Source organism: Mesoplodon mirus (genome assembly GCF_964341445.2).
Source record: "Mesoplodon mirus genome assembly, chromosome: 19".
In the NCBI taxonomy this organism is placed as follows: Eukaryota; Metazoa; Chordata; class Mammalia; order Artiodactyla; family Ziphiidae; genus Mesoplodon; species Mesoplodon mirus.
Window position 1 is genome coordinate 2,855,884 of NC_138995.1, and position 21,249 is coordinate 2,877,132.

General features: G+C 49.6%; 1 long non-coding RNA gene across 1 annotated transcript in view; it reads left to right on the forward strand.

The window, feature by feature from the left end:
• Positions 1-19,344, forward strand: part of LOC309795097 — a 29,956-nt gene extending 10,612 nt beyond the window's left edge. Inside the window, exons 2-4 of the long non-coding RNA XR_014292217.1 lie at positions 3,261-3,339; positions 12,568-12,663; positions 19,141-19,344. This is a non-coding gene — a long non-coding RNA (uncharacterized lncRNA). The remainder of the gene's footprint in view (positions 1-3,260; positions 3,340-12,567; positions 12,664-19,140) is intronic.
• Positions 19,345-21,249: the final 1,905 nt, after the last annotated feature.

Sequence of the window (21,249 nt, forward strand, 5' to 3'; positions counted from 1 at the left end):
TCTGAGCTAGGGTGCTCCAACTTTGCAACTCATTGGAGCCACCTGGAGGGTTTTATCCCTCCCAATGTGCAGGTCACAGCCTGACCAATTAAGTCAGAACCCAGGGGCAGGAGGACTGGTTGTTTCTAAGGGTGATTCCAGTGCCCAAGGCAATAGGAAAAAATATTGTTTTCAAAATAACTGGGTCTGGGTGGAGCCTGAGACTCTGCATTTCTACAAGCTTGCAGATGATACTGCTCGTCCAGGGACCCCACTTGGAACATCAAGTTTTAAACCCTGGCTGAACACGATAATTACCTGGGGAGCTTTTAGACCCCATCCCAGGGGAATTGAGTGTGAGTTTCTGGGTCCCAGAGGCAGCATTCTGTATTTTCCTGAAACTGTGCCCTTGATTCTAATGTGCTTGGGTCAAGGGGTGCAAACACCTGGCTTTGAATCCCACAGCGTGGGACCGTGGATGAGTTCCTTTGTTCTCTGAGCCTCAGGTTCCCTATCTATAAAATAGGGATGGTGTGTGTGTCCTGGGGGCCTTGAATGGGACTTAGACTTGGCCAGGTCGTCTGGTGGGCAGGTGACACCCAACTTTTATTCACCTGGGCTGAGAAGCATGAGGAAGCATCCTGAGAAAGCACAGTTCTTACAGAACCTAGAGTTCTTTCTGGAGAGAGAGAGAGAGAAATCAGTGAAACAGGTGGGCCACTCTGGGACTCGGCCCATCAGCCACGTGGAGAGGGTCCTTGTCCCCATAGCATCCTTGGGGATCCTGCCAGGTTCTGACCCCTGGCTCTGCCCTTCTCATGCCCCTGGGTACCCCAGGGCCTTGCCATCCAGGAAGAAACCGGTCTGATGGACGATCAGTTCCTTCCAAGCTTTGGAATCAAAAGACTTAGTCTCAAACCCCAGCCCTGCTGTGTGACCTTGGGCAAGTGACTTAACCTCTCTGGGCTCTCTTCTTCATCTCTGTAAAATAGGAATGATAAGGATCCCTCTAAGGTCATTGTGAGGTAAAAAGAGGCATTATGTGCACATGACAAATATTATTATTTTGATTTGTGCTGGCTTGAATGAAATAGGTGTTAAGGAATAGGTAGGATTGTGAGGTCAGGTTGGAAAATGGAGAAATTAAAAGGAAAAATATTTTCAACTTTTCAGAAAACATCTAGATGCTCCCGATGGAAATCTGTTTTTCAGCTGTGACAGCACTGCCCCCAGGCTTCCGGTCTCAGCAGAAAAGGGCTGCTTTCTGGAGCCGTGTGCCCTGAAAACAGCGCCCAGCGTTGTCAGAGCCCACATGGGCCGAGCGCCTCTGGGAAGTCGGGCTCAATCCAGTCTGACCAGACCTGGGGTGTTTGCCTGGGTGCTCAGGATTGCCTCGACATGGCCTGGCCGTGTCCGAGCGTGTGAGACTCCACTGTGGGGCCTGACAGCCCCGCTTGGCAGTGGGCTGGGCTGCACGTTGGCGCCAGGACTGGGAGGATGACGAAGTGCTGAAATCTGCCCGAGACGGAGTAGTATCAGATTGTGTGGCTGCCAGCTCCACGCTCCACGCTCAGCGAGCGCATCCTTGGCGACCGACGGGGAGACAGGAGGGCAGGGCTGACAGTTATCAGCTGGGGAGCTGGCCAGACATGGCCCAGGGGCTGAGCTAGCGTGGGTGGTAGAAAGCAGCACTGGAGTGGGAGGAAGGCCCCTGATTCTGTCCGTGTCGCTGACCAGGTGATGAGAGAGTCGGCCACGCGGTGAAGAGTGGAGGCCCTGATGTCACATGCGTGTGTGGGCCCTGCCGCACCCTGCCTCGGATGCATGGATGCAGATAGATGATGGGTTAGACAGATGGATGAATAAACAGGCAATAGAGACAGAGATATATGTAGATGATAGACAGATAGATGATAGATAGGTGACTGATAGATAGATGATAGATAGATGATAGATAGATGACAGGTGATTGTTAGATATATATAGATAGTGATAGATACATAGATGATAGATCGATAGATAGGTGATAGATATATAGATGATAGATACATAGCTAAATAGATAGATGATTGATAAATAGATGATAGATAATAGACAGATAGATGATAGATATATAGATAGATGATAGATCATAGATAGATAGATGATAGAGATGGGTGGGTAGAAATGGATGACAGATAATATAGATAGATGTAGATATGGCAATTGGGAAATTTTGAGCAGTAACTGGATATCTGATTATTTTGAAGAATTATTGTTCATTTTTCAGGTGTGAAAATGGTCCTGTACAGAGAGTAGACCATGGCTAGGCCTGGCCAGTCGAATTCCTGCATGAATTTTACTTATATATGCTGAGGAGAGAGCAGCTTCCACTTACCTCTTGGATCTCCAGGACCCAACAAATAGCAAGAAGGAGAAAAATAAAACCAGATCACTGTGCAGCGCAGGTTTGCTGTCCTCCAGGCACTCACTTCGGGCAGAGAAACCGATGAACAAGGCAGGGGTTTGTGCTCGACGAGATGGAAAATTCTGTTCCTCAGTTACACCAGCCCCATTGCAGTGCTCTAAGAGCCACACATGTCAACCACCTGGGACAGTGAGGTTCTGGAATGTTCCGTTGTAGCAACCCGTTCTTCTGGACGGCGCTGTGTTAGGGAGTCTGAGAATAGGTGCAGCTCTTGTGAGGGCAGCGAGCTAAGAGGTGTTGCCGTGCAAGGTGGGAGTGAGCAGGGCTGTGTGCAGCGGCGACGGTGGGCAGCTCTGCCCAGTGTGTGGGTGCCCCGGCCGCCATCCCGCTGGGAGCATGCAGGAGAGTCCCTGGGCTTCCAGAGCCCACGTCCTGCGTGGAGAGGAGCGTTAGTCAGCTACTCCCTCCTCCTCCTTCACCACGAAGGCAGCTTTTGTTAACCCGCCCGCCAGCATCTTACTGTTTATTGGCTTCCCAAGTTAGACTCACTGTGTCCAGGGCGGCTCCAGGTCTGCATCTGGCATCTCCTCTTCAAGTTTCAGTGCATGTCCCAGTGTCTCTCCCCAAATTAACACCCCCAGCTGCCCCTTTCCTTGTGCCCGGCGTGCAAAGCAGGCCAACAATGCCACTGGTTCCCCTCTGGGGGCTGGCAACCACAAACAGCCCAAGCCCCGCTCAATTTCAGCCCATCACTAACCCTCCAGACCCGTCCCCCAACCTGCCGGGACCAAGCCCTGACCCCCACGGTCTGCTTCTGTCCATGACTCCAACTCCCAAATGACCTAAATCTACCCAAACCATTTTGTCGTTTTAGTACAGAGGACACAAAGGATGGCCCTTTCTACAGTGAGCCACTGTGATGCTGAAGCTGAAATGGCTCTTCTGAAGCCGAGGTGGGTCCACTCGGAGGAAGGGAGACTTTCTGCTCAGCGTGGACTCAGTGCCCACATCCTGGGCTTCTCGTCACTCTCACATCATTTGAGATTGGAGGTAGTTTTTTCTCTTGGCTAAATGTTTATTGTGGAATTGATGGAAGCTGCCGGTCTGCAATGACTTCTAAGGTGTCTGGGCTCCAAGTGGCTGTTGGTAAAAGATTTATTGGGGACGTGGAAGGTTCTGGACAATTCAGACTCTGTGGCTCAGTTTCTCCACTTGCCTGGCTGGCCCGGGTCTGGAAGGAGTAATGTAAATGGCAGCTGGGAGCTGCTGATGAAACAGATCAAACAAAGCCCCTGGGAAGGTTTGCCGGGGTCGGGAAGCAGAATGACTTGCGGTGGCTGGACACTGGGTGATGCAGGTGTGGCTGTAGAATCGGAGAGCGTGGTGTTGGGCAGCAGGTGGCCAGGGACCAGGAGCTCCAGCAGGTGGGCAGGGTGCCAACCCAGCAGTAGGAGGACAGACGCCGGAGGCAGTGAGGTTTGGGTGCACCTTGCAGGGTCTTCTGTGATGCTGGATTCAGGGACAGGAGCCCAGAGCCTGGAAGGACTGAGAAAAGTCAAACAGAGCCCCAAGCCTGGGAAAGATAGAGCATCAGGCCAGGACGTGGGCTCATAGTAACAAGGCAGGAAGACACATGCTCAATCAGGAACCTTGGTGGACCCATGGACACAAGGAAGAAGCTAAGAGCCCAGTCGCTGGAACTTGTTTGCCACAGAAAGATTCTGAAATGATTGTGTCTGCCAAGTGAAGCCCCACCAGGCTGTTTACAAACCCAGACGTATACACGCCCCTGTGGGGCCCACACTCCTCCCTCATGGCACTGGATCACGTTGGCTCTAGTCTCAGGCAGGAACTGCCCTCATGGAGGCAGAATGCCTGCCTGAGTACCAGGCTTGCATCCTATCTCCCTGAGCTACCCCAGCCAGAGAAATTTTTTGGTTTCCCAGTATATCTAAAAGTTATGTTTACACTACACTGCGGTCCATTAAGTGTACAGTAGCATTGTCTCAAACACAACGTTCATACCTTAATTTTTCAAAAGTTGTTGCTAAAAAAGGCTAACCATGAACCTTCACCGAGTCATAGTAGTAACATCTACGGTCACTGATCACAAATCACCATAACAAATATAATAACAATGAAAACGTTTGAAATACTGTGAGAATTACCCACAATGTGACACAGAGACATGAAGTAAGCAAATGCTGTTGGAAAAATGGCGCCGATGGACTTGCCTGATGCAGGGTTGCCACAAACCAGCAATTTGTAAAAAACTGGAAGCGAGATCAAGCAAAGTGCAGTAAAACAAGGTGTGCAGGGACTTCCCTGGTGGCGCAGTGGTTAAGAATTCGCCTGCCAATGCAGGGGACACGTGTTCGAGCCCTGGTCTAGGAAGATCCCACATGCCGTGGAGCAACTAAGCCCGTGTGCCACAACTACTGAGCCTGTGCTCTAGAGCCTGCGAGCCACAACTACTGAAGCCCACACACCTAGAGCCTGTGCTCTGTAACAAGAGAAGCCACTGCAACGAGAAGCCCGCGCACCACAACGAAGAGTAGCCCCCGCTCGCCGCAACTAGAGAAAGACTGAGCGCAGCAACGAAGACCCAATGCAGCCCAAAATAAGTAAATTTAAAACAAAACAAAACAAAACAAGGTGTACCTGTACTGAGCGGGCAAAACAACAAATGTTGATCTTGTCCTGGGGCCGGGCCACCCTGCACTGTACTCCTCCAGTGTCTGACGTGGTGGGGGACACTTGTTCACCTTCCTGTGATGTTAGGAGCACTCGCTGGACATGTTTTGGGGCAGTAGACGTGGATTCCCGCCTCGTGTACCACAGGGCTGGAAGACAGGGAACTACGCTTCTCCACAGACGAGAAGCTCTCACACGAGGTTTGGAAGGCAGAAGCCACCCGTGTTTCTCTGGCAGCCACAGAGGACGCATTTGGCAAATGCACGTTTTTGTAGCTGCCTCTGTGTTCCCTTGCCAGCCCCCTGCTCGGGCCCACAAGGCGGCCCTGTCAGCAAGGTTTTCTGCAGTTTTCTGACCGCTGGGCAACAGCACCAGTCCATTGAGTCTTTGAATTCCACTCACAGTGACAAACCTGCAAGCTAGATACAACCTCTCCTGACATCCCTCCGCCAGGCTCTCTGAAGGTTTGATTCCCTAATGCCCTACACCCAGTCCCTTCCCTTTGAAATACCTGATATTGCTTCAGTTTTCCTAACAGGACCCTGACTATAACAGGGAACTCTGGTGGAAATTTTTAAGAAGCTCTCATCTACCCAAACATCTCTTTTTCTGAGGAGAAAACAGTGGTCCATGGGGAAGACACCCTGTCACGGTCACCAGTTTGCAGACTCGCTCCTTGAATCCTCACAGCCCAGAACCAGGGCCACCAGCCACGTGGCCACTTAGATGTAAATGAGTTACAATTGAAGCAAATTTAAAATGCAGCTCCTCAATTGCCGTCTCCACATTATAAGTGCTTGGTGGCTACCATATGGGAGACCACGCACATGTATATTCTATTAGAGAACATTCCCGTCGCTGCAGAAAGTTCTTTTGGACAGTGCTGTTCTCGGCAATCATCTATAAATCTCTGCCCCTTTTGCAGAAGCACTAGAGGGGTGACTCCTTCCAAATCACTTGTGTTAAAAATGGAAAAACTGAAACCCGGATTCAGATAGTGACTCAAGATTTCCCAGGAGCCCAACAAGGCCAAATCTCACTTCCCTCCACTAATTTGAGTCATCTGGTGGTTCAAATCAAAAATGTTTATTTTCATGTCAAATACGACACTAATCCAGGAAACAATTTTCAATCATTAAAAACACCACACAAACAAACAAACAAAAAAACCATTAAGAATGGTAAAAGAAAAACAAATAAGTAGTTATTCTTATAAATAACCCATTAGCACTGATCTTTCAATGGATTCAACCAATTGCCTTTTAAATACTATGGTGCTTGGTTTCTTTTGATGATTATTATTCCCAAATCAAACCATGTTTTGTATCTGATTCAGATTCAAAGATTCTAAGTAGGACTTTAATTCTTCCCTTTCCCTTTTTTTTTTTGGCCCCACCGTGCAGCCTGTGGGATCTTAGTTCCCCACCAGGGATTGAACCCGTGCCCCCTGCATTGTGAGCGTGGAGTCTTAACCCTAAGTAGGACTTTAAATGGGATGTTGGCAACAATGTCTGTAAGAGCCGAGTGATGGAAACCAGGGTTCATTCTGTGAATCATGGCACACGTCTGTTTTCTACGAGTTGGTCACTGGGGGATAAATCCCTTCCTGATAAAAGGATTTAACTGGGTAAGTTTTTCAAATCACTGTGGGAGCATGTTTTCTTGGAAGGAACCATGAGTGTTTCGTATGTAGGAGTAGTTATTTCTTAGAAGACTTTTTCCTCTTTAAGCCTTTCTGGAACAGATGTCTAGGCTCTGACCACCTGGGAGTCCAGGGGATGCCCCACTGGCAGGCAGTGAAGAATACGATGGGACACGGCGTCTGGGGTCCCTGAAATGGGAGTTTCGAAAAGAGCGAATAGAACCTTGAAGGAAAGCAATGTGCTTTTCCTCAACATAAGGTTTCCTCCCCCAAAACAGCGTCAGAGACTGTCGGAAGCTGGGCATCCTTCCAAAGGTTAGAGACGGGGCTAAAACATATCCTTTTAGCCTTTTCGGATGGCCATTTCTGTCTCGGAAATGTTAAATACTGTCTCACCACGGTTGCCAAAGCCCATCCCTTGAGCACAGCCCGGCGGGTAAGCTTCTGGGGACCAGGGCTGAGCGGCAGAGAGGAGTGCTCTCGTGCGTCCAGTCCGAGCCGGCGGTGCAGCCTGCAGGGCTCGCTGGAGGCTCAGACGCTCAGGAGAAGCATGCTGGGTGGGAAAGGCCTGAGCAGCGGGCCTGTATTTGCCGGCTCACTGGTAAATGTATCTGCGGTCTTTTCCTGTCTTCAGTACTTCCTACGTTCCTTGCATAGGGAATCCTGCGTCTCTTTCGAAGCATCAGATGCTTGCCCACTGAGGGAGCTGAAGCACTGCGGAAGTTCGTGGCAGAAGGGCGCCTGACCGCGGAGGAGCTTTGGACTAAGCACAGCTCTTTCTCCAGCCTCCGGGGCAGCTTCCTGGCAGGGCCAGCGGCCACCTCTGCTTCAGCAGAGGCTGCCAGTGCCCTGCCCTCACGCCCTCACCCTGCCTGAACATCCAACGGCTTCCCAGGGCAAGCTCCTGAGCCCTGCCTGAGGGCGCCCCTGGCCACAGCCCTCCTCTCCGAGCTCATATCAGGCCAACCCTTTCTATCTCTAAATGATCACTTTGGCAACTCGTTTGAAATAGTGTTTGCTCACACTTCCTACCAACCCCGGGAGGCAAGCTATATGATTCCCACTTCCCAACAGGGGTGGAGGAAAGGCTTAAGGAGGTGACTTGGCCAGGGTCACAGAACCGGAAGACGACAGAGCTGTGGCATCGGCATCAACCCAGGTCTCCCGGCTCCAGATGCAGTGGTCTGCTGCTCCACGCAAACCCCAGAGGGGACGGACCCCTAGAGCCTCGTGGGCCTTGTCACCGTGACCGACAACATATGGCCGTGACTGAGTCAGGAGTCAGGAGAGGGAACATTTATCTGTGCAGTCACATCAGCTGCCTTGTCCTCGGGCAGTGGCTGTACCATCTGAGTAGACACAACAAACTTTTAATAACTCTACACAACTCTAAACCAGAAGTATATTTTTACTCTTGTGAGTCAGCCATTTATTTGTCAATAATGGCCAGTAAAGGAAAAGGCCCAGGGGCCATTTATAAACAGACCGTAGACCCTAGAGACCTCCCAGGGGAACCAAACTGTCTAGAAATGCACTGGTCCCTGCAAACTGTTCCACAGGGACAGACAAGCACTGGGAGCCGCCTGGGAAGTGGGTTGTGGGGGTGCCAGAGGCGGAGGAGACATTCGCAGGAGACAGCATAGTGGCGGCACATGGGCCTCGGGCAGACGTGCATCCCAGCTCCACTGGGGACCCTTCGGGCAGAGTGATTAGCTCTGCTGGGCCCCAGCTTCATCATCTGCGAAGCGGGCAAGATGATACCAGCCTTTCAGGGCTTCGTGGAGATTAGAGATCAGGTCCATAGAGGACAGTGCTCGAATGTCACTCGTGACGGTGAACAGGGTGCTGGCGGTGACCGTGATGGTGGTATGATGGGAAGGGGGATTTGATCAGTGTCCATTCTCCAAAAAGGAACCGCATTAGCTGAACACCTACTGCGTCCCAGGTGCTCACCACATACTGGGAGAGGAAGACGTGTGTAAATGCAGCCCCTCTGCAAAGAGTAAGAAGTAGAGGAACAAGAGTTCTGTCTCGCTGGGACACTGTCCGGCAGGACAGAGCTCAGAGGGCACACAGCCCATGACCAGGCAGTTTCTTTCCCTGAGTATATCCCCAGTGGAATCTAGGATTGTGTTCTACAAGGAGGCATATGCGCAAGAGCCCTCACGGTTACTCCCAACACTCAAGGACTTCAGACAACCCAAGCCCCCCCCCCAAGCAGTAGAACGAAGAGGTCGTGGTTTCTTCATCTAGGGGAATATTACACAGCAGTGAAAACGGACCAACCACTGCCACAAACAACCACCTGGATGAGTCTCCATCATAGCACCGAGGGAAGGAAGGCAGACACAAGAGCACATGCTGTTTGAATCAATTTATACAACAGTCGAGAACAGATAAAACTAACTGATGGTGATGGAAGTCAAAGGGGCAGTTATCTCTAGGGTGGGGGGTATTGACTAGGAAAGGGCACAAGGGAACTTACTGGGTGACGGAAATATTCCAAATCATAACCTGAGAGGTGATCAAAAGAGTGTCCACATGTCTAAAATGTTATGGATATTGTGTATATATATATATGTGTATATATATATATATTTTAAGAGTAAGATATAGTCATAAAAATATCAAGACTGAAAAAAAAAAATCAAGACTGGAAACTACCTAAGAGACCACTTTGTGATGCAAACTCAAAAGTCTACAAGGGCCAGGAAGATAATAAGAGTCACTGACATGGGCCAGGTGTAAGGCCATAGACACTAGGCTGCTGATATTGCTATCAAGGATAAGATCTGTGAGATACAGTGTGTTTTAAAATATGTTTCTTTGAACCAAAGAAAACGGCCAAGCTCTCATGCCCCCAGCCATCGGCTGCAAGTCTGAGGCCTCTGTATGCAATCCTTCACTCCCCAGTCGGGAGCACAGGGGCCCAGAGACACCGCTGGCACAGCTGAGTGGTGGAAAGAGAGTGAGCCTCTTTCAAACACTGTGAAACAGGCAGCAGGCTGCGGTGCAGGGGCCCGGGCTGGGAAGTTAAAAGGTCCCGTTTCCATCCGAAAGACCTAAGACTCCTGGAGTAGGTCACTTAACCTTGCTCAGTGCCTCCATTTCTTTATCAAATGGATGCTTCTTGAGTATCACCTGCTTGGCTACAGAAACTCCATCTTACATCTTTGCCATTCCACCGGGGTGCCTAGCTCATTGTAGGTGCCCAGCAAACATTGCTTGGTCAAATTAATCAATCATCAACCAATCCATCATTCTGGACCATATCAAAGGGACGTGCTGAGAAAAAGGGGTAAATATGAAAATACTCGGTAAGGTTATCAAAATGAAAGGTGCTAGCTGGAAGTCTATCACAGGAAGCCAGCTGTCAGCAACAGTGACGCTGAGGACGCTTGGATTCAGATACCTGGTCTAGGACTAGAACTTCTCCCTCTGAAGCAATTCAGGTTGGCCATCGCAAAGCGATTAGACCAGTCCCTAATCTGTTTGCAGACATCCTGTTTGTCCAATGTGTGCTTTTAAATGTAATTTTAACAGATGTGTTTCATTAGGACTCTTTTGGTTGAAGGTGACAAAAACACAACACACTCTGGCTTAAGCAAATTGGCTTAAGAATTTTTCGGTTCCTCTAATCAAATATCTGGGGCAGAGTGAGCCTCAGAGACTCAAAGGCTGTTCTCCCCTCCCACCCCCGACATTTTCTCTTTTTTATTCCAAGAAAAAAAAACCCACCAAACTGACTTTCTCCTCCTTGATATAGTCGGATGGTGTGGGAGAGAACTGAAAAGGGGGAAACCTTCTCACTGGGTGACTTTCGGGTCAGCTCTGTCCACCCACCAAAGGTGGAAACCACACCTGCAGGCACCTTCCAGGCTCCCATCTTTCTCAGAGAAAGAGCACACGCTTCCCCGCTCCAGTGAGGAAAAACCCTGTGGTAGACTCTGATTGGCCCAACAGGAGTCACATGTCCGAAGCTGGGCCCAATCACTGTGGCCCAGGGGTGGAGTCTGATGCAGACGTAACTACTGGAGGAATCCTGGGCCGCCAGCCCCAATTATTTCTGGTCCTTCAGGCAAGGATTTGTGGGGTTTTTTTTTAGTCTCTACCCAACCACCTGCTTTTCCTCCTGTTATAGTTCCAGAAGGACGGTGAGTGAATGGGGGCGTCAAGAAGAAAGGGTAGGACTTCCCTGGTGGCGCAGTGGTTGGGAGTCCGCCTGCCAATGCAGGAGACTCGGGTTCGTGTCCCGGTCCGGGAAAATCCCACATGCCGTGGAGCGGCTAGGCCCGGGAGCCATGGCCGCTGAGCTTGTGCGTCCGGAGCCTGTGCTCCGCAAAGGAAGAGGCAACAACAGTGAGAGGCCCGCGTACCGCAAAAAAAAAAAAAAAAAAAAAAAAAAGAAAAAGAAAAGAGGGTAAAGACTATTGAAGAAGGGGGAGAGGAGAAGAAAGGAGAACTGGTGTCTGGAGGGGTGCGAAATAGACGAATAAATTATGCGTAATAATTATTGTTTACAAGGCATCACTTTCCTCATCTCTTTGTTCCTCCGCCAGAACCCTGGGAGGTGAGGCCAGGGTTCGGGGCAGGGATTACATACGTCCCACTCCATGGGGGAGACAGCCTGCAGGGAGGTTAAGTGACTGCCTGCATTTACTGGTTAGATTACGAAGAAGAGGAGGAAAAGGACCCAGAATTTCTCGCTGCCTCCCCCAGATCTCCCTCTTCTCCTGCACTTTTGCCAAACATCAGCCAGCACGGGAGTGTGAGGCTTACCAAAGCACAGACCACTGTTGCACGATTTCATTAATGTTTTCCTTTAAGTCGACTCTCACTTTTCACTTTAAAAGTAAACTTTGAAGTATGGCTGACGATGGACAATCCGTATCTCTTGATATGTAGATTGTAAACAAAAGCAGGTACAAGAAAAGCAAAGCAATGCTGTTCAGCCCTAGCTAGATATTGTTACCTGGCCACGGCTCCACCCCAGGCCTTGATCTGCCTACCTCACATGAGAAGATTGGCAGGTGTTAGAGGGAAGAAAGACCACGGCCCCACCGACTGAGACTCTCCTTGATGCCATCAAATGGCGCGGAGGAGAATGGAAAGGGGGAAACCTTTCTCACTGGGTGACTCATGACATGTTAACACTCAAAATCAAATTTGGAAAAGCATGTTTATTATGGTTGTGTGTTCATTTTCAGGATATCTCTGCTTTCTCCTGCACCCTTATTCCTTCCGGGTCTTAGTACATAATGGAACAGGGTCCTGCCCCTGCAGCATTTGATGTCTTGTAACTGTGGCACCAAATAAGTAAAACAAAAATGTACGTGTGTGTGTGTGTGTGTGTGAGAGAGAGAGAGAGAGATGGGGGGGAGTAATACTCAGAGAATGGAGTTAAATATAGGGCCAAAGGGATATTTCAGGGTACAAAAAAGGAAATATTAAGCCTATCAAAATGTAAAATATTCTACTAGAATTGACTCTGAAGTTTTTCAAAAACATAAACCTTAAGCAATTGCATTTTTAGGGGAAGATAAACTTGTTAAATACAAGAATGTAATCAGAAAAATCCAAAATGTGGGAAATGCCACATGATAAATGACCTATTTCTTCCACAAATAAATCGCCCACAGAAAAAAAGAAGCGAGAAACCAAAGGACTAAAAGCCACCAAATGCAACGTATGGCTTCGTTTAGATCCTGATTCAAAGAACCCAATTTTTATAACTTATGAGAAAATAGGGGGAAATTAATCAGGATTTTTATGACATTTAGGAATGTATTGCCAATTTGTGATCAGGGTATTGTGGACTTTTAAAGAGTCTTTCCTTATGTTCTAGAGATACGGACAGAACTATAGAAGAATGAAATGATAGAAAATCCAGGATTCATCTCAAAGTCAAGGTTGATACTGAGCTGATGAGGGCTGAAGCTTGGTGAGTAGTACATGAGGACATTCTCTATTCTTGTATATGTTTTAAAGGTTCCATTATAAAAGTTTAAAGTAAATCAGGCTTTATAAACATGTAAGTCCCTCCTAAGTTATATTCTCCTAAACTGTGTGGAGCCCAGTCCTCAGAACATCTTCCAGGCTGCCGTTCTCTGGGCGGATAGAATCAAGGTGCTAAAGCAAAAGGATCCACCATTCTCTTCCCTCACCCAGCCCATGGCATGACTCCTGGACACAGAGGCGGTGGGACCCTGGTCCTGGCTTTAGGGGAGGGGGTCCTGACCGGTCTTCAAAGGAAGCAGGTTTTGCCCATTTCACAGCCCACTGAGAATTCACAGTTCTCTAATTGTGAACCAAACATGAACCTTTTTTCAGCTAGGGAGCTCATTTATGCTTGGCAAACGGCAACATCTCATTTCAAAGCCAGGAAGGGAGGACTTTAAAAGATTTAAAACCCAACTCCAAAAGCTCCTTGGACATCAAATAGCTTTTTTGAAACAAGGTTTTGATGAGTTAAGAGCAAATGAATCAGAAACATATGGATTAAATTCCCCTTAAAATCCACATGGGTTTAAAAAATGAAGGGGAATGGAGCTTGGCAAATATCTTTTTCAGTTTTATCAAACCCCAAGCATTTTAAAAACAGTGTGAGATGGTTGGCAAATCCAAAATGCAGCTGAATTCATCCAATGCTAACAGCGGATCTTGGGAAAGGATCTGCTGAACAAGTTGGGGACGCCACGCCAGGGTGGCTGTTAGCTTCTCCTCCATCCAACGAGGACAGGCCTCCCCTCCACACACCGGAAAGCTGTGAGCTGAAGCTCCGGCTCACGGTGCCATAAAGGGGTTCTGGTCTTTGTAGCCGCCGTTCTTCTTGATAACTGCCTTAAAGGAAATTAAGGGGAATTGCAAAAGGCAGCATTTGCATTCTGTTCAGGTCCCCACCCCCAATTAGAGACTCCCTCCAAACCCCCCCTGTAGACATCTATGGGGAACCCAAAGGGCGCTCAGCAAAAGAAAGTAATGTAGTCACAGCTATGTGTCCGAGATGGAGCTCCTCCCTCAGGCTCTGGACAGAAACCAAGCACGTGTTCTTTAAGTCCCTCTAGAGGGAGGCCTGTGGTCAGGCATGTACTCAGGGGCCCCTCTGTGCTCAAATGTGGACACCCCAAGCGGGTGACAATGGAGCAGCCCTCAGCCAGCCCTGGAGGCAACTCCTTTTTGTTACAGGTGAGGAAACTGAGTGCTGAGGGCACAGGGCCCCCTGGGGTCACGTGTCGGGATACACAGCAGCAATGCAGGGAGGTGGGCACCAAGCTTCCCGATTCCCAGGCCACACACAGGTCGCATCTCAGATCACATGTTGCACAACCAGAAAACATTCTAGAGCACAGCTAATGATGAGAATCCTTGTGGATGGAGTCCTGAGAGGGGTGCAAAAATGCATCGGTGGCCCCCACGTTCCTAGAATAAGCACCAGTCCTCGGCATGCATGTCAGTGCTATCTACGGGGTGGCGCCTAATCCATCATATTCACGGAGGACCTGCTAAAGAGATGGATGGGAAGAGCGGTGAGAGAACGGACTCAGGGCCAGCCTGCATCCCACGTAGAGCCGGGCAATGGTGAGTTAGCTACCGAACCCTTCTGTGGCCCAGCTGGCTCGTCTATAAAACGAGGATGCTCATAGCTCCCATCTGAGCCTGTGGTTGGAGGAACTGCATGAGTTTCTACACGAAGGCTGTCGGCGTTGGTTTGGCCCAGGGGACGCGTGCAGTCAATGCCCACTGTTGTGGTTGTTACGCTGTGCCGGTCCCTGCAGATAAATGACCTCACCCTGCTCCATCCTCACCACCGCCCTGATGTCATTACCCCATTTGAGGGATGAGAAATCTGAGGCTCCAAGAGGCTGAATAACTTGCTAACAGGGAGCAAAGCCAGATTTCCAGTCCAGATAGGCCCGGTTCCCGGGCCATCTGGACCCCAGAAGGAGCCTCTCCTCCAAGATGCATGGGCTGGATGTTCAGCCTTAGCTCGGCCCCTCGGCCAGATCTGAGCAGTGGACAAGCTGCATGACCAGTCACCACGGGCCTGTCTGAATCCAAAGCCTCCCACTCATGTTAGCCAAGGAGAGGCCGCAGCCACCCTGACCTCCAGCACAGAGGCCAAGCCCTGCTCTGTGTCCTCCCAGCTGGGTAACCGTGAGCAAATTCGTTTACTGAACCTCAATCCCCTCATCTTTAAAATGGGTCTGTTGTTGGTATTTACATCACGAGGCTGGAAAAAATAAATGACAGAGGCCTCTGCTGCTCTCGCTTGGCAGAGTTCCCAGCACTTGCTAGCTGCCCGACAATTATGGAGGCTCTGGACTGTGTCGTCACCCACCCTCCAGCCTCCAACTCCAGAAGGACAAGATGTCTCCATAACAGAGTCCTTCAAAGGCAGTTTCCTTTCTACAACCCAGCATCATGCCTCCCAGAACTTGTCTGGTGTCAAGGCACAGAAACAACGAAATGCTGGGGCTCCGGTTGTCTGCGTGTCTCCACTGACATTTTGGGGTTGGCCTTCATGGTCGTTTCGCTCGTGAACGTGCACACGGCTGCATCTCATCACACTTCAAGATCCAGTACTGAACCAATCGCTACAATTCTAAGATGCCACCAAAGACGGCATCCTACAGATGGCCCAGCGTGCTGGGTAATGGGCTCAACCTCCCTCAACCGTGGTTTTCCCATCTGCAAAATGGAGCCAGTAACACCTGCTTCGATGGGACGGTACCAGGAACACAGTAAGTGCTCAATAAATGGTCTTCCCACCATGGGAGACTCTATTCCAATCCCCAGTCCAGTTTCACACCAAGAGCCAAGAAAACCATAGATCAAACCATAACCCATAGGCGCAGGGATGTGTCCGTCCCCTGCGCTTTCTTAAGATGAAAAAAAAGGCTTGCTTCGCTATGTCAGGATCACAGACCTCTTACGCTTTTAAAACCCAAAGAGGAGACTCAGGGCCTTTGAAGCCAACGTAAATACAACTGTTTAACAGCTTATTTTAACTATCCAATGGGAACCCAGTTGCTTAAATGGATTCACGTTGCCAGCAATCTCTTTTTGCGACATGGTATTTGTTAGAAATCAGGATTTTACTTAACTAAATGTCCTGCGGTCGCTCCGCTTTGTTTCTTAACAGGGCTGTCTTTATGTGAGTTTTCTTTGGCTTCCCAATAGAAGAGTAACAGATTCCTTTTGAAGTTTTTTATTGATGAATGAGCCGCTATAAATAACCCTCCGTGGCAGCCGCCCGATCTCTGAAGTTTACTCTGGAATAATAGTAGCAGAGGGAATGAAGGCCAGTTCACGGCAGCGTGTCATGAAATACTTTAATGGGCTTCACACTGTTTAACTTAATCTTTACAGATGTAAAAACAGAAATACAATTATTTTAACAACTATTATTACATATTGCTTTGCTAATGAAAACAAAGTCCTGGGAAGCACTTGGAGACACTGAAGGGACCCTTATGATCCTCATGAAGCTGTGCTGGATGCTGGTGGGGATCCCCGCAATCTGGGGACAGAGGGAGAGTCAGTGATGGAGATTCTTCATCCCCCCAAAGTCTCTTTCTGCCTTCCAACTTGGCCACACGCCCCCACGCACACGCAACCACGCACACGCAACTACACACACGCACGTCCTAATCATGTGGTCGTACCGAGTGCAGCTTCTTGGAGCTGATTTCAGGCTCGGCTCTACGGTATGAATTATGGGGCCCGTGGAGAATTTCTGTTGCTGGGAAAGACAACCGCTTGCTCTTAATGGAGCTCGAAGGGCTCTTCCTGTTTCTCACAGTCCCCAGCTGCCACTCCACCTCCTTGATCCTAGCCCTCCCCGCCCCCACCCACACAACTCCAGCTTCCAAGGAGCATCCTCTCGCCAGAGGGGACTGGGATACGACTCACTCGCCAACCCATAAATCCAGAGGTCACGCCTGCAGCTTGAACGTTCTCCCTGCCCCTCTGGGAAGTCGCGGAGATTAAATATGGAACCCCTGGGTCTGGTGCACAGTGCTGTAAAGACCGCCCTCCTCTTTGATTCTTCGGGGAGGTCTTTGCCTACAGAGGCGCGTCCAGAGTCGAGACAGGCATTTTTCTCATGAGCTGCAGCCTAAGCCCCCCTGCCCTCCAGACTGGGAGCCAGGCGTCCCCACGGGACCCTCCACTCTGTAACTCTGTGCCCTGGGGAATTCACTTCCCCTCCCTGCTCCTCGGTGGGGTCCTCGCCAGGAAAACCAGGAGATTGCCTGAATTCTGAACCCTTTGGGAAATGACAGGATTGGGCCGAGAGAAGTCAAAAACATTTATTTTGAAAGCTCAGCTGGAGACTGTGGATTGTATCCGTGGTGAGCAACAGACTTGCCCGCTAGTCAGTGGCCCCTCTGGACTCAAGAAGCCTCCACCCCATAGTTGGGGTGGGGAGTGGGCAGACCCTTGAGAGCCAAATAGAGGGCAGCTCACTCCCAGGGAAAAAAGCCAGGCTGGGGCCCCGGGTGCCTGCCTAGCTCTACGCACGTTTACCCGTCCGATAAGCCGCCCGTCCTGGGCTGAGCGAGTAGAGGAGGAGTGAACAGTCTGTATGGAAAGAAGCACCAGGAGCCGGACAAGTGCCTTCACATGATTGTCCTACAAATACACTGTGTGCTATGCACCAAGCACTGGGTGACAGCAAGCTGAGGGACGCCCGCTCTGGCAGGAGAGTCAGGCGTGGAAAAAGTGCAGTCCCGTTAACAGACATTTTTCTGGACGCCTGCTAAGTGGCAGGCACTAGGCTGGACAGATAGGAAAAAAGGGGCAGAACAGAAAATGACGTAACCTTTGCCCTCATGGAGCACATCGCATCGTGGGGAGGGACAGATGCGGAGCTCATCATTGGGCAAATAATGACCTAAGTGCAGTTGGGATGAGTAATCTATAGAGCTGCAGAACTCCATAAAAGTGTGTGAAAGGGCAACCAAAGAGCATCTGAAGCTGTGCCGTCCAGCGGGGCTGCGGCTACGTACGTACGCATCGCTCTTGAGTTCAAGAAATGCAGCTCATCTCAATTAAGATGTGCCATTAGCGCAGGATACACACCGGATTTCCAAGACTTGGTGCCCAAAAGATGTAAAGCATGTCGATAATGTTTTATATTAAGTTCACACTGAAATGATAAAGTCTTGGATAGGTGGGGTTAAGTAAAATAGATTCCCTAAAATGAACTTTACCTGTTCCCTTTCCATTTTTCTTTTTTAAGGTGGCTACTAAAATTGTTAAGTTATTCTTTTTTGGCTCACTGGTCTAGAAGATCCAAATATACATCCCTGATCAAGAAACATTCTATGGCCCTTTAGCTTGAAAATCCCAGAGAGATGGGAAGAAGATGGAAATGTGTCTATGCCACTAGCTCTGTTCTTTGGGTGTGGAGATCTCGCAAAGGGAATATACGGGGTTTCTCAAACCTCAGGGCTATAGAGTCGGATAATTCTCCATTGTGAGGGGCAGTTCTGTGCTTTGTAGGCTGTCCAACAGCATCCCTCAGCACACTAGATGCCATTAGCACCCCTCCCCTGGTTATGACAACCCAGACTGTCTCCAGACATTGCCAGATGCCCCAGGGGGTAAGATTGCCCCCAGTTGAGAACCAGCCTGCTAGACCAATGCTGGACCAGATGAGGTCAATGGTTATTCCACATTAGAATCACCAGGTGGTCAAGCAACCCACCCAAGCCCAGTGCCCTAGCATCTCTGGGAGTGGAGTCTGGGAAGCACATTTTGTTAAGCTCCCTGGATGGTTCTGATGTGCAGACCTGACTGAGAACCTCGTATAGGATGCTGTTTGATAGGCGGTGTGTTCCCTGCCTGTGTCCTTCACTTTAAGAGGTGAGGGGGTGTTTGCCCTGTAGGCCCACTACTTTCACACCCGGTCAGGTGATACTGAAGAGCAGCTACGAGCTTTAAAGACAGGTGTGCTTGGGTCTGATACTTTGCCCAGGACTCGCTTTGCAACCTGGGGAGCGCACTAGTAAAATGCCACTGGTGAACTGGACACAGCAATCCCCAGCTCCCAGGTTCATTTCAAAATGAAAGAGATTGTGCACATAAAGGCCTCAGGACAGAGCTTGACAGCTGCTTCAGAGCCGGAGAGCCTGAATCCAAACCCTGCTCTGCCACGTGTGGGTTACGAGACCTTGGGAAGTGACTGAGCTCTCTAAACCTGCTGCCCCACCTGTTAAGGAGGGAAAACTGCCGTCCCTAACTCACAGGGGCTGGGGAGAAGTGAGTGAGTAATAATAATACATGCCAAGTATTATCCTTAGACGAGTCCCCAGCAGAGACCGAGTGCTCAGCAAATACTAAAATGATGATTAGCCCCTCATAGGTCTTATCACTTTTTGGGTAGCTTAAGTTTTTACTGCAAACTCTCGTTCAGTTACACAGAAAGAACTTGCAAGTAGCTCACAGGATCTTTGCAAAGTGGATTCCAAGCTGAGCTCCCAGGAGTGAATCCCTGCCAGTACTGCAGGGCTGGCCACCACGGAAGCGACCACCTCCAGTAGGATCCAACGACTTCAAATCCTGGGCGGCTCTCACAGCTCCAGGTCCCAGGACCACTCTCGTGGTCTGCAGCATCAAAGCAGGTACGCTATGCCCTCCTCCCTGCCCACCTGGCCCCCAAGGTCACACCTGTATGTCTGGTGGTGGGCCCCATCCTAGCACACAGAAACGAGCGGGGGTTTCTTTCTTTTCTTCTTGTATTTGAAAGACTGGCTTGAAAGAATGGGAATCTCTCAGGAAATGGAGAGCGTTTAAAAGATTTTGAGTAACCATAAATGTCAACAGTGCATCCGCTGGTGCCTGTCAATTTGCTTTGCTAGTTTTCCCCACCTGAATATAAGGCCCTCGAGGACAGGACCAGGGTCTGGTCCATTTGTATATGGCTAAGGTGTGTCGCAGGCTTGGCGCTTAATGACTATTTGATGGATGGAGAATGACAAGCTATTCTGATGACCGAGGCACTTGGAACAAGTTCCTGATCATGGGAAAACAAACTCTTTTACTCGTTTGTGCATATCCTTAAATGCATGTGCTTCCTTTACCCCAAGCTGAACGTGGGTGGATATTTGTGAAACACTAGCTTGTGCAGCGAAGATGTTGTGAAAGAGAGCCGGAGCTTTAGGAACAAATGGCCTGAATGTTTGACTCGGGTTCTCCCTGCCTGTGTGTTATGCACTCACCCAGCCTTGATTCCTCCTCCATCAAGTTGGGAGACTCGAGGCAGCCTCACAGGGTTGCTGGAATGATTCAAAGAGGTGATGTGCTCAGTACCTTCTCCCCAGACGGTGTGCAAGGAGGCGGGGAGGCCGTGAGCCCTGATGAATGTCAGCAGCTGGGCTGCCTCATTCAACCCGAAACCCACTTCTCTGTTTCTTCTTGCCCAGAGGTTTTTCTGAATAATCCAGGCACTTGACCTTAAGCCTTCCCTTACTGATACCAAAACCACTGCTTCCCGACGCCAGCTGCACTCTAGGATTATTGCGGGGGGTGGGGGAGGTCATCCTAAAATACCATCTGGGGCTGTGACCCGGCCGTCAGCATTTTCTAAAAGACCCCCTGGGGATTCCGGTGCTTAGTGCAGGTAGAGATCCTCTCGTCCAAACAGACAGCAAGAGTCGAGTTCTCACTCACAGCTCTACCCGCAACCGCTGGAAGCAGGAAAGCCAATAAAAGAATGGATCTTAGGTACTGGCGTGGCTCCCCCGTGATGGGGAGGGAGGGGACAGCGAGGGTGCGGAGTGGGTCTGTGGACCAGTGGTCATGTGGTGGGAGTTTCTGTCCCCATCCTTGGTCCCGACCGCATGGCAGGGGGTCAGAAAGAACCTTAGTGCTGGCCATGGGCTCCAGATTAACTCTGAGCCTGACTTGCCAGATGCCTTAGGACAAGACACCTGTCTCTCTGAGAGAGAGAGAGAGAGAGAGAGAGAGAGAGAGTGTGTGTGTGTGTGTGTGTGTACGTGTCTGTGTCTGTGTCTGTGTAAATGGAGATCATGGTGATGCCATAGGTGGTTAAATTTAAATGAGAAAAGGGCTATAAAAATTTTTGCACAAGTCTTTTTCACCTCCCTGTGCATTTCTTTGCACCTTCACATGAATCTATAATTATTTCAAAATAAAAGGTGTTAATAAATAAACAAACAGATCTATTTTCAGCTCATCTTTGTGTGGCCAGGCTGCCAGCAATTAAAGGATTGTGCCTTAAGAGGCCTTACAGCACCTCCCTGGCACTCTGCATGTGCAAAAAAGCTCTATGGTGGTGGTGGTGGTGATGATGATGGTGATGGTGGCAGCAGTGATGAGTAAAGAACAACTTGTATATATACATACAGATCTCATAGCAAGGGTATATCTATGGTCGATACAGATATATATATATAGTCTGGGGGGGAAATAGCGACCATAATCTCTGGTGGTGGGGTTATTACAGGTGGTCATGGGATCACACAGTGGTTCTCTTTTTAGTACTCTTCTAAATATTCCACAC